Source organism: Microtus oregoni, unplaced genomic scaffold (assembly GCF_018167655.1).
Source record: "Microtus oregoni isolate MIOR12 unplaced genomic scaffold, Mior012 000115F_ref0000277, whole genome shotgun sequence".
NCBI classification, from domain to species: domain Eukaryota; kingdom Metazoa; phylum Chordata; class Mammalia; order Rodentia; family Cricetidae; genus Microtus; species Microtus oregoni.
In genome coordinates, this window is record NW_024544744.1 from 863,133 (window position 1) to 876,551 (window position 13,419).

General features: G+C 42.0%; 1 non-coding gene across 1 annotated transcript; it reads right to left on the bottom strand.

Moving 5' to 3' along the window:
* Positions 1-11,039: 11,039 nt before the first annotated feature.
* Trnal-caa lies at positions 11,040-11,121 on the bottom strand. The gene has a single exon. It is a non-coding gene; the product is annotated as a tRNA-Leu (tRNA).
* Positions 11,122-13,419: the final 2,298 nt, after the last annotated feature.

The window sequence follows — 13,419 nt, forward strand, 5'->3', positions numbered from 1 at the left end:
AACTAGATGAGGAAAGTTAATTCAGATTTACTGTGAAATTTATGAACGTGTGCTACATGGCTATTAGTAATGTTCAGCCACAGCTACTTCTGATGATGAGTCATAAGTTGGCACTAACTTATAAGTATATAGTAGTAAGTGTGTATTTCTTATTTTTCTTCCTGCAATGAAAAATCTGTGTGCCTAGCGCTGTTCTAGACATAGTCCCCAATCTGACTAGATGGGAGGTGTGGGACAAATTTGATGGCATTATATTAAAGCATTTGCCATTGCAAACTGAGCTGAGTGTCCTAGGGGAGGAGAACACAGGCATATCATCCTCTGCAGGCTGGGACAAACATCTGAGGCCTAAGGATGAAGCAGAGGTAACAGGGTTTTCCCTACACGTCACTCCTAGGTCTACTCAGGCACTTGCTCCTTCAAATCCTGAAACTAGATGAGCAAGATGGTTCAATGAGTAAAGGCACCTGTGTGTAAGCCTAATGATCTTAGTTTGATCCCCAGGACCCCCATAAAGGGACAAAGGAGAGGACTGGCCCCACAAATCTATCCTCTTACCTCCATATGTTTGCAGTGATATGTGCACACCTGCACTTATGGGCTCACAGCACACAGATATACAGAGAAAGCAATACATTTTTAAATAAAAACAAATCCAGAGATCGCATCTGGAACCTCTCTGAGACTTCTACCACGCCTCCACGCATATCCAGGCATTTTCACTACTAACGCTCGAGATGAAAAACATGCTAGACCTACCCCAGCCTGACGTTAAACATTTAGTGCTCTATATAATTAGAAGGGCTTCTGCTTCCACTATTGGCTCTGCAACACAGCATAATGGCAGACATGAAATGCCACATCTGTGCTGAAGCAGCTGCCCACCTACCAGTGCTTCATTTGGAGAGAGTGGTCCAGAATATTGCCAGACTCAGAGTTAGGAGAGGAAAGGGAACAGCGGCAAGGCAGCATGGGCGGGCCTGGGAACTCAGCAGCAATGAGTGGGTATTCCTTTTAACTCTGCCACATTTGATTGCCACATTATGGCTCGCAAGTAAATGCCCTTCACATCCTCGTGTGCATTCACACACATGACACACACACACACACACACATCACACACACACATGACATACACACACACAAAATCTTTTATATAAAATGTATATATTCTATCAGAAATATTAGCTAAAGACAGATAAAGCAAGGTACTCAGGGTTATCTTGGAAAAGTTTAAGCCAGTGAAGAAATAGAATAAGTTTTTAAAAGGGCATTTCAATAAATGTACATCCTGAAGACAGATATTATCCTTGGGAAGATGTATTAGTCAGAGTTTTGTATATGTATATATCTATGTATATATATGTGGGAATTTATTGAAGTGATTTACAGGCTTCAGTCCAACCAGGGCTAGCTGTGAAAAGAAAGTCTAAGAACCTAGAAGTCCCACAAGGCTGGGTGTCTCAGCTGATCTTCTGTATATGCTGGAGTCCCCCCAAAATAAGACTCCAATGCCAGTGAAGGAATGGATGTTCTGGCAAGGTGAGGGCAAGCAGGCAAAGAACAAAGAAGAAACAATCTCTCCCTTCTTCCATTGTCCGTGTGTGTGTGTGTGTGTGTGTGTGTGTGTGTGTGTGTACACATACATAGCCTTCCAGAAGAAGGTGTGACCCAGACTAAAAGTGTGCCTTCCCGCCTCAAGATCTGGATTAAAGACATGTGTCTTTCCCACCTCAAGATCCAGATCAAAAGCCAGTGTCTTCCAGCCTCAAGATACAGATCACATATCACAAGTATACCCTCCATTTGTGTACTGTAGTTCATTCCAGATACAGTTAAGCTGAGATCAAGACTAGCCTGCTCGCCTCTGTTCTCCAGCTCTCAAGCAGAGCTATCTACTGAGCAACCAAAGCATCTAGCATCCATTTCCTGAGCAGCTCCAGTTTCTAGAGGTCCTGACTCCAAAGCATAGTCCAGAAAGACGTGGGTACCCAAGTGTCCTAGTGACAGTTCTAGAATGGAAATACAGATATAATAATAGAGTAGAAAACTGAAACAAATAAAGGACAAAAGGTATAATTAGCCTGAAAAGAGAAACTGCATACTCTTGTCATCAGAAGAGTCCCAGAGAGCTGTCACCACCCAAGACAACCATTGCACGGATTACCGCCAAGCAGGGTCACTGTAGCTGAGACAGCAAGAGGCCTGTAACACTACAGGATCCCACTGTCCACTTCTCCCTGCATACAGCCACTGCTACCAAATACAGGAACAGTGCAGTCTATTTCTACTTGTGTGCCCATGCTTCCTTTTCAGTTTGAGCTAAACATGCCTGGGCATCCAACTAACAGCAATACCTACAAGGCACAGACACAAACTGAAACAGCCTTCTCCAGATAGAGGCCACACTGTGGGAAGAATCCCAACATTACTATCAAAGCCTCTTACATCATCTTTCGAGCTGATTGGATAGAAGAATCAATCTGTGCTTAGTTCTTGCCCTTGGACAGGTCGGGTTTTTATTTGCAAATCTGAGGGCGTTGAGATGCCTGAGTGCTATAAGATACCAGACTCAAGCTCTGCAAATCTAATTACTTTCATAAAGTTCTAGAGGTTAGCTCCCCATGAAGGAATTATTACATAATTGTCACTGTATGTTCAGATAGCAAAGATACTACGAGACCTGGATTAGAGCCACCTAATACTAAGTACACAAATTGCAGCTAGCGGCTGTGGCAAAATTCAGAGGAAATTCTGATAATGGAAGGAAATGATGCAGAGAAGCTGGGAGCAGGTGGATGTTGTGTGGAGAGGAAGCAAAGCTGCTGTCAGGGAACCATTTCTTCAAGCCAGTAACTTTAAAGAACAGAAACGTCTAATGGGAAATTTTAAAGGATTTTCCTAGGTCTATCTGATATAAACATCTTGTTCTGTTCGCTAGCACTCCTCAGTGATGTCTGAATTGCCCTCCAATGCCTTCCTATTAATGGGTTCTTAGCAGGGAACCAGCCAAGTGCTGAGTCTGCTATCTGGGTTGATGCCCAGCATGGACAGATGCAGAAACTGGGGAGGTGACCCGGCGGCTTAAAAGGGCCAGCCATTTCAGTGAACATACCTTTTATTAGGCTGAGAGCTAGGATTCTAATGTCCTAGACATTGTGAAAAGGAGATGAAGAAAGAAAAAAGAAAGAATAAAAAAAGACGGTTATAAGGAAGGGAGAGGGAAAGAAAGTGAACATTGTGGTCCGCATGGCTGTTTATTTCCCTTTGCATGATCAGTTTCATAACTGAGCCTGCCTCTAACCACAAGCTCATGATTTTTTTTTAAAGACAATATCTTGGTGTCAGTCTAATCCCAAACTTTCTCTTTGCTCATATTCTTTGTTTTTTATTTCTTCTGATTCTTTTTCCATGTCTCTGATACCCTTTGAACATCATACATCATACACAAGATCCATAACTGAAATATATACAAATAAATATTAAACACATACAAATAAGTTATATCTTATGACAGATAAGATTTAATATTTCTTTCTGTTTAGTTCATTTATTTTTTCTTCTTATTTAAATTAGAATTTTTTATTTCACATAATATATTCTGACTATGGTTTTCCCTTCCTCCCTCCCAGTTCCTCCCCATGTCCACTCTCATCTGGATGCACTGCGACCCCTTCTGTCTCTCATTAGAAAAAAAAGCAAGTTTCTTCTTTGTTTTTGTTTTTGTTTTTTTCTATTGGTTTTTCTAGATTCAAGACAGTGTTTCTCTGCAGGTTTGAGGCCTATCCGGGAACTAGCTCTTGTAGTCCAGGCTGGGCTCAAACTTATAGAAATTCACCTGCCTCTGCTTCCCGAGTGTTGAAATTAAAGGCATGCACCACCACCACCTGAGCAACAAGCTAGCTTCCAAGGGATTATAATATCATATAATATAGTATAATTAAATTGAACAAAAACATAACACATCAAAAGAGGACAAAATGAGCAAACAAAAGGAAAAGAGCCCAAGAAAAGGCACAAGAAATACATAGACATAGAGACCCACTTTCACACACTCAGGAATTCCCTAGAAACACTAAACTGGAAGCCACAATATATACACAAAGAACCTATAGGGTAAAAAAAGAGAACATTTATGCATATATCCATATATATAATTTTTAAATATGATATTTTTTAAAGCCCTGGCACAATGTTATGGGACAAAGAACCTCCAAAGATGCCATTGACTTCCTTTTATTTTGGCCATCTACTGCTGGGCATGTAGCCTACCCTTAAGAGTAGTTTGTTTTCCTGATGAGACTCCCTTGAAGAGAACTAAATTTTCATTTGCAAGTAGATATCAATTAAAGAGTGCTTCTGAGTTAGGGATGGGACATTTGTCTACTTCTTTCAGTGCTAGGACCCCATCTAGTGCAGACTAGTGCAGGATCTGTGACTGCTACTTCAGCCTGTGTGTCAATCTTGTTGATTTAGAGGGCCTTGCTTCCTTGGTGTCCTTCATTCACTCTGGCTATTACATTCTGTCCACCTCCTCTTCCAGAAGATCCCTAAACCCTGAGCTCTGAGCCCTGAGGGGAGGGATTTGATGGAGACATTCCATTTAAGACAGAGTGTTCCAAAGTCTCTCACACTCTGCATATTGTATGGCTATATCTTGTTTCCATCTGCTTCAAGAAGTATCTTTGCTAATGGTTGAGCAAGGAACCAATCTGTGAGTATAGCAGGACTCTCATTGGGTGTCATTTTATTGCTGCATTGCTGTTGCTGTTTAAGGACAGTAATATTTGGTTTTCCCCTAGGTCTCTCTGGACTAGATGTCTCCGGTTCTTGGTCACCCAAGCTGTGTCAGGTATATGGGTTCCATCTCATGGAGTGGGCTTTAAGTCAAATCAGATATTGGTTAGTTACTTCCAAAAGTTTTGTATCACTATTGCACTACTATATCTTGTAGGCAGGGCACCATTATAGATTACAGGGCTTGTGTTTGGGTTGGTGTTTACATTTCTCCTTTGGTAGCATATCTTCCTGTATCAAAGATGCTGGGACATAGGAATGAAGGATCTATGTAGGCACCAGTTCAACTTCTCCATGTTTAATGAGTTATATAGATGTTGTCTTCAGCAATAGGGCCTTATCATTAGTTTGTGGAGAAAAATCTATATTTTTGGGAGCCCATAGTCAGCCTGCTTTGTTTAGGAATTTCCATGGAACCCCTTTGACCATCAATACAAATCTATTCTTTGTACTGGAAACTTCATTTGGTGACAAGAGATGTCCAGTTAGGGATTTATCTCTCTTAAACTTATAAATATAGCCTTTATATATGTATATGTTTTTGGAAACTTCTACTGTATAGCGTAATGGACTAGGGAAACAGATCTCCCTAGGAAGGGAAATAAAATAGTTATGGATGGATGTTGGGCGAAGTAGAATGGAAGGATCAAGTGGAGAAGGGAAGGTAATAGGAAGACAGCTAAAATTATAGGTCATTTAAGGTATAGTATGAAGACCTAGTCTCAAACTTTTACCACTTCTTCCTTTCCTTGAGTACGTTGATGGCAGTGTCACCACTCACAACTAAGCCTTGTATTCTCTTCTACAGCCCAGATGTGCAGTAAAACCCTCATTTTCTCCTGTCACCCACTCTAAAGAGTATCCTGATTTCAGAAAGAAGGCTGCATTGGTCAGCTTCCCATCACTATGATTAAATAACTGATATGATTCACAAAACACAGTTTGAAGTTCCAGTTAGTGGCCTATGTGGGTCTCATTGCGTTAGACTTCCAGCAAAGCAGGACATCGTGGTGGCAGCAAGTAGCAGACTGAAGTATTTACCTACATAGTCAAGAAGCAAAAAGAAGCTGATGGTTCAAGATCCCACAGTCTTCCTTGAGGGACCTAAGAAACTCCCAGAAGACCCCCACCACCTAATGATCCATAACATCTCCCAAATAATTATAGCCTGGGGGCCAAGCCCTCAACACATGGACTTTTGGAGTCATTCAATGTGTAAACTGTATCACAAAGGAAACTTTAATGGCTCCCACTTAAACTTCCCAGAAAGACTCTTCTAACCTCCTATCAAAAAGCTCTAAACCATTAGTCTAACTTTTATTCTCACCTTCTAGAACAGTCTAGTCTGCTCTATTTTATGTGTGCAGCCTTCTTTACACATCCATTTGTCCCTCTTTTTGGACAACCAAATCTACACTCATTTCTCAAAGCTCTACTGTGTCACCCTAGTAGAAAGGGCTCCCAATTGTTCTCACCCCATCTGCATGTCTTTGCTTCCGTGCCTTTCTTAGCATATGTCATTGGTGAGTCCCTTATAAATCCAGAGGGTGTAGGACGCAATCAGCTCTCAATAAATGCAGTCACTGAGAATTTAAAGATGCTGTGACCTTGGCATTATCTACAGTAGACCTAAGTAACTTGCCTTGACAAAGCATTCCCTCTGTAGGGTGTGGCTCAGTGGTAGATCTTTTCCTTAACATGAATGAGGCCATGGGTTCAATCCTTAACACAGGGTTTTATGGGGGGAAAAGGGGGCCTTTGTAATTCCAAGTGTTCCCTCTCAGAAGCATTCCTGCTTATTGGTGTTGTAACAAGACATTGCCATCTATAAAGTTCCCTGTAGAAAATTTGAATTTCAGTGGAATTAAAAAATATTTTAACCTGGCTGGGCAGTGGTGATGTATGCCTTTAATTCCAGTCCTTAGAAGGCAGAGGCAAGCAGATCTCTGTGAGTTTAAGGCCAGCCTAATCTACAGAGCAAGTTCCAGGACAGGGTCCAAAGTTACACTACGAAACCATTTCTAAAAAAATTGAAAACAAAATATTAATCCTTAGAAAGATTTTGTTATTCTTGTTAAAGTCCTAGTTATGAAATGCAATGCCTTGTATATTCCAGGCAAGCTCTATCACTAAGCTACAGCCCTAGCCAACACTGTGCAAAGCATTTAACCTTCTGGCATCTTGGACAGCACTAATAGCTATCCTTGGCTGCATGAGCCTGTAACCCACAACTTAGACTTAAGGCTCCACTTGGGTGCTGCAAAGCCAGCATAGTCTCCCAAGTCGCTCCTATAATGCTGGTGCCTATGGCTACACAGGAGATAAAATGATACACAATGGGAAATGCCTATGACCTCACTTTGTTCCCCAGTGCTTCTCTGCAGTGTCAACGTTCTAGTCAGATTCTGCACCTGTGATGAGTCGTGAGCTTGACAGGCACATTACAGAAGCTGGAGGAATGTGTGGAGAGTCCAGTTTATCAGCCAAGGTCGTGTTCACACAGTCCTCAGGATGACTGATGTGTTTAGCAGGACTCTTCCTGATGTCTTAAATGGTACAGAGAGGATGCCTTCCTACCCAGGAGCCCATATGCAAATGAAAGAAGAGTTTGGTATATAAAATATTTGTTTATTCTATAGGTACTATACCCATTTGGAAACAAACAAAACTACTAAGAGGTTTGTGTCCTCTTCCTTATCCTATCGCCAACATTATTCTTCAGAGTCATATACTACCTGCCCTTAAAATGCCCCAAAAATGCTTCTCTGAACACCATCGACCCTAACAGAAGAGTGAGTACTGAGTGTTGTGTCCTATTCCTGCCTCAAAAGACTTCTTAAAGTTCCATAACATTTGAACATGATGGATACAAACTAGCAAAGAAAAGAGGTAGACTAGAAAGACATGGAGGACCAGAAAGAAAGACAGAAAATGAGATCTACGATGCCTGAAGTTTCTAGAGAAACCAAATTATGTACAGAAGAGTGTGCACACCTGGCAGAGCAGATTGGCAGAAAGACATTGAGCTGGCAGAAAACTGCCTCCATCAGTGCCTGAACTGGGCTCCACTGGCCTAAAAGATAACTAAGATCTAACCAATTTTCTTCAGAATATCACTTGCTTACTCTGCTGGTATACCCCAACTTCCTCCTTGTCTCCCTTCTAAGAGGGATCCAACGTGGCCTGAGCGCAACGTAGAGGTGCTTCTCACAGGAAGAGTAACAGGCAGACTCCAGAAGAAAAGAAAGTGGAGAAGTATCCAGGGAGAGGAAAAGGGAAGATGGAAATGCTGTTTTCAGAATGGCTACCTCTTGGAGGCTATTTTCTCACTCCGCAGTAACGCTGATGGGAGCAGAGTGTGCACAGACCGCACCTATCTATACCGTGCATCCTGAGAGCCCGGAGGCCTTACCTCTCCTCCCTGTAATTATGGTATCAGCCACTTGAGACACTCAAGTGTTGCAAATGAGGTGGATACGATAAATAACCAGGGTAGCTCAAGAAAAACAGTTATACTTTAATGGTTAAAGAGGGGAAACTCACACTATAAGAGTGGTCTGACTTCCCATCAGTCCGGTGGGCACCTGGATCTCCCAGTTTTTCTTCCTGGGGTCCAGGTTGCCACGCCCTAATTAGCTGTGATTGGTTGACAGAGTTCCTCATCAAGACACCTGAGTGCCTTAACCTTTTGTTACTGGCCCTTTAATGTTTATGTGACTGTGGCTTGTACTTAGGAAATAGATGTCTGTGTCTACTCAAGTGGCCCAATATTCTGCAACTTACATGCAAATGTTTCCATAAGACAATAAATAACACAGTAAGTAATAAAACTTTTAAAACATTTACTGAGAAAGAGAAACTAAATATCGTACAATGTTAATAATTCTTGACTACACATTGGGCATAGAGTTCTATTCTCTCGGTATTTCAGGATGCTTGAAGTTTTGTTTTTTCAGGATGCAATTATTATGTCAGTTAAAGTTCTAAATGATGCTTTTAAACTTGGGATGTAAAGACTGCAGAACAAAGAGACAGAGAAAAGCAGATGCAGCCCCTTTCCTAATGATGACGGGAGCTATTGCACCTGTCCCTCCTCCCTGCTGCCGCCTGTGCTCTTGTTTGGAATCCTCAATGGTCCACAGAGCCACCATCTACGCAGGTTCACTCTACCCTGTTTGTCCATGCTGCCCTCCCTTCACCCCACAGTAACGCAAACATAGACCAGAGCAGCTTTTTTCTCCATTCATGCAAACACTCGGCGCGGGCAGTTTACTACTGTCCCCCAGCAAAGGTTAGGGGGTAGCTTTCTCTTGCACATCTCTGAAGGAGAAACAAAAAGCGAATGCAGTCATCAGTCCATGTCTGTAGGAGCTTTGCACCAGGTGTCAGTGGGCACCGAGGTTCTGTGGAGGTTCAAGGTTTGAAAATAAAATGGTGCAGTATTTACATGTAACCTACACATACCCATGTCTTTAAATAATCTTTCACTTACCTAAAATGCTAAACACAGTAAGTGTTACATAGTCACTATACTAGTCTGTGCAGGCAATAATGCCAAGAGAAAGCTTGCATTGTAAATATTTATATAAACACAATTCTTTTTCCAAAATATTTTTATCCTACCAATGGTTAAATCTAGAGACATAGAACCTTCATGTGTTTTGACATCTAAACTTACTAAAACTCAGTTTGGCCTTGTGGTTTTTAAAGGAATGACATAGTCCAGCACTTGTTCTTTGGGACCTCTCTTTACCAAAGGAAAGAACAGGAAGGCGGTGACGCGGTGGCTTTTAGAAGTCCCTACGGGCCCCTACAGAAGAAGAACCAGGCCCCTTGTTTGTTTTTCACTGGTCATTTCTTCTCGAGACCCAGCCTCTGACCCTCTGCTCAACTCAGCTGGCTCCTTTTCCTCTGCACGCCCCCACCATGCATTCCGAATTCAACTCAGTTCCCTATGCAGAGCCGTCCAGTTCTCTCTGCATTCTGCCCTCTGCCTCTAAATCACGGGTCTGTGCATATGTTAGGGGAGGCTGCCCCCATAGCCACTACTTACCTATTAATTCATTTGGTTAAGTGAAAATTCATTTGCCCCTTGAGAGCCACTATGCTAGCAGAGGGCAGAGGCACAGCTAAAGTGCTTGTTTTAAGGCATTTTTTTTACATTCTTGCTACTCTGAACTGCAACTTCACCAAAGAGCCCTATTTAAAATGTGACAGGCACACAGGGGCCATTTGTATGGAAACTGTCTGCCAAGCCTGCCCCGGGAAAGCAGTCCTACTGAAAATGAGTTGGAAGAACGCTACTGTCGGCACATTTTCCTGGGTGTCTGGCCTGAAGAAAAAAAAAAACAATTGAGAAGATGTAAGGAGTCTGCCTCCACCCCGCTCTCCAGACCCTGTTATCTACCCGGCTTCATTTACATTCTTCACCCAGCCCTCCAGCTGACAGCTCTATTCAGTCTTTTTGGACCCAGGTCTGAAGCCCCCTGAAAAGCCCTACTTTGTTCTTTTCTCTGCCAGGATTCGGGACCCCTTCTAGGGCTTCTTCTTCTTCCAGGAACCTCTGCTTTCTGTGCTTCGTTCCCAATGCTCTCTATAATATGAGCAGGGTTTGTCATTTGTTTCATTTCTGTCACTTGCCCCTGTCCATGGCATTTCTCCCTCAACACAGCTGTCACAGGTGCCTCTTGTAGCTAGGGTAATTTCACCTTTTTACCTTGGAGAAGGCCAATGCCTCCTTCTCTGCCTTGCTTTTGGAAATTTGGTTTACCAGAAAATGTCACCAAATAATAATAGTCTAAAACCACCCAAAGTCCTACCTTATTCTAAGCAAGATTGCCTTAAAGCCTTCCATTGGCAATATAATGAAAACTTCAAAATAATAAGGGAAAGAAAATTATCCAAGTGTCTAAATTTCCCATTCCTCATAACAATGTTTCAGGGGGTACTCAAACAACTGCACAATCACCCCTGGATAAAGACAGGGTCTTCAGTCTGAATTGCACAGACCACTGTCTGTGGGCAAAACCATCAAAGTTTTTTTTTAAATATTTATTTATTATGTATATAGTATTCTGTCTGAGTGTATGCCTGCAGGCCAGAAGAGGGCACCAGACCTCATTACAGATGGTTGTGAGCCACCAGGTGGTTGCTGGGAATTGAACTCAGGACCTTTGGAAGAGCAAGCAATGCTCTTAACCGCTGAGCCATCTCGCCAGCAAAGATATAGCAAAGCCCTTGTACACTGTGAGCAGGATTTGAACCTGCGCGGGAATAACCCATTGGGTTTTGAGCCCAACGCCTTAACCACTCGGCCATCACAGCTAAAACCATCAAAGTTATATGAACAATTAGTATGATTGGTCCCAGGGCAATACAGTTGCCTCTGCTCTCTGATTATTTCATTAGGGCCAAACTTTACTATCATTTTACCAGGTTTTGGACACTCTGGAATAAATGTCATCATAACATTGGAAGATTATAAAAGCAGGTAAGTATTTATAAATGTTAGTTTTTAGTCTATGATTTACCAAAATCAAGGGTTCTCCTTCATTATTATAATTTAATCTACCTACAGAATACTCAGCTCTCATTGTTTTTCTCCAATAATTTATTTACCTATCTACTCTGATGGGGTCGGGAGGTCTCCAGGAACAACGGCATAGTACCCAGTGGTACCACTGTAGAATGAAGGGATTATTCTTTTGAAGAACTTTCCTTCTACCCAGGTTCTTGTGCTCAGTCATGTATGTAGTCAGCCTCTGTGGCTGACTATGAGTTGACAACCTTTTTATCCTGGTCCAATCAGACTTCTTCCTTGGGAGTTAGATAGCATAAGCTTGGAAGATGCAGGCCTGTCGTCTCTGGAGGAGAAGTGGTACCACATTCCCCTGTGCCCACTTCATGTCTCCAGCTCACCTGTGAAAGAGAGAATGAATACAGCACAAGAAAGGGAAGCAGGGGTGAGTGAGCCCAAGTGTGATGAAGAGCATCAGGAGTTCTCAAAGGAGCCATGGTGACAACCTCCCCAGGCTTCTGCTCTTGGGCTGGGTTAGTAAATGGGTTTTGGTTTCCTGGTGTTGGCTTTTACCTTATGAACTGCATTAATTCCTTTAGTAAATTTTGTTTTGCTTAAGCAAACTCAAGTCGTTTTCTATTACAATGAAGACAGAGGATAACTAACCAGTAAGTATAATTTAATTGCTGTCTCAGTTAATCACTGATGCAATGACGGTGCCAGAACTTGTGTCAGCCTTGAAGAGGTGGAAATGCACAGCATGCACCATACCAGTGCAACGTCAGAGTCTGAGGGAGGCAGATGGGTAGCTCCCCATCCTGGGTTGCAACACAGACACCCCTGCCCTTGTACTACTATTGTCCAATGCAATCATAAAGGCATAGGAAGGACTCCTTGGGGGAACAAGTTGTATTCAATGATATTTTGCACTGTGATTTCAAAGCTTATCAGCAAACTATGCCAAATGTCAGTACTGTCCTATTGGAGGATCTATGCAATAGAAAATTCATACTCAACAGTTACCAACTTCCAGGGAAAACCATCCCAAAAGCCCTTCGAATCATTTCCCTTTCTTATCTAACCTTAATTTGGCTTTATTAATAAACTTCCTTGCTGAACAAGAATGAGCCATGGTAGATAACTAGGGAAAATGAAGAATAGGAAAAATATTTAGTAAGCATGGTTTAATTTCCTGGAAATACATTAATTAGTTTTATCTACTTGTTTTTGTTTTGCTTTGTTCAAAACAGAGTCTCCCTGTGTAAGATACGGGACACTAAAATTTATGATCCTTTTGCCTCAGTCTCCCAAGGGTCTAGGACCAGAGGTATGTACCACACTTGCCTTAGATTAGCTATATTAATTAATTATATTAATTAGTATATGCAGAAGAGGCCACAGACACTCAAAGGCCTAATTCTCCAAAAGTGAGCAGATAGCCAAAGTTCAGGATGTGCAAATTTATAAGGACACATGAATTTACTGAAAGAGTAGCATGGGATTGCATGTCAGTGTTTACATGCCAATAGCACACAAGCTTTCTGTTAATAAAGGGCAAAACTATTCCCATTATTTGGAGTTCAAGTCCCAGTACAGTGGTTCTGAAATTGATTTGTGTCTTGGATTTATCTAGAGAATGCTACAAAAATGCTAGTCTTTAAATGTGTGTTCTCGAGCACATGTGTGCACACGGGGTGATGCAAGTGAGGTTGCGAGCCACCAATCCAGAGGATCACTCGGAAAGGAAAAGCACATGGTAAAATGGACCGTCATGAAGCCCTGTCTGCCCCAGTTTAAGAGGTCACCAAGCCTTCTCAGCAAAGGCTCATCTCAACAGAAACCTGGCAGGTCATGAGAACTAGTCAGGTAATTATGTTGGGGAAACGGGAGATGAGAGTTACAGGTTAAAAAGAACAGTAAGTAAATACACAGGTGAGTTCCCTGAAAGAAGAGAGCCTGGTGTGTTAGAGAAGATGAAGAACAAAAGAAAGAAAGCCTTACAGCAAAGAAAAGACAGGAGGTGATAAGATGAGCTTGCTGAAGGAAACAAGGAAATTTTAACATATAATTCATTCAGGGAGCAATGCATTATAAGGTCTGCTACA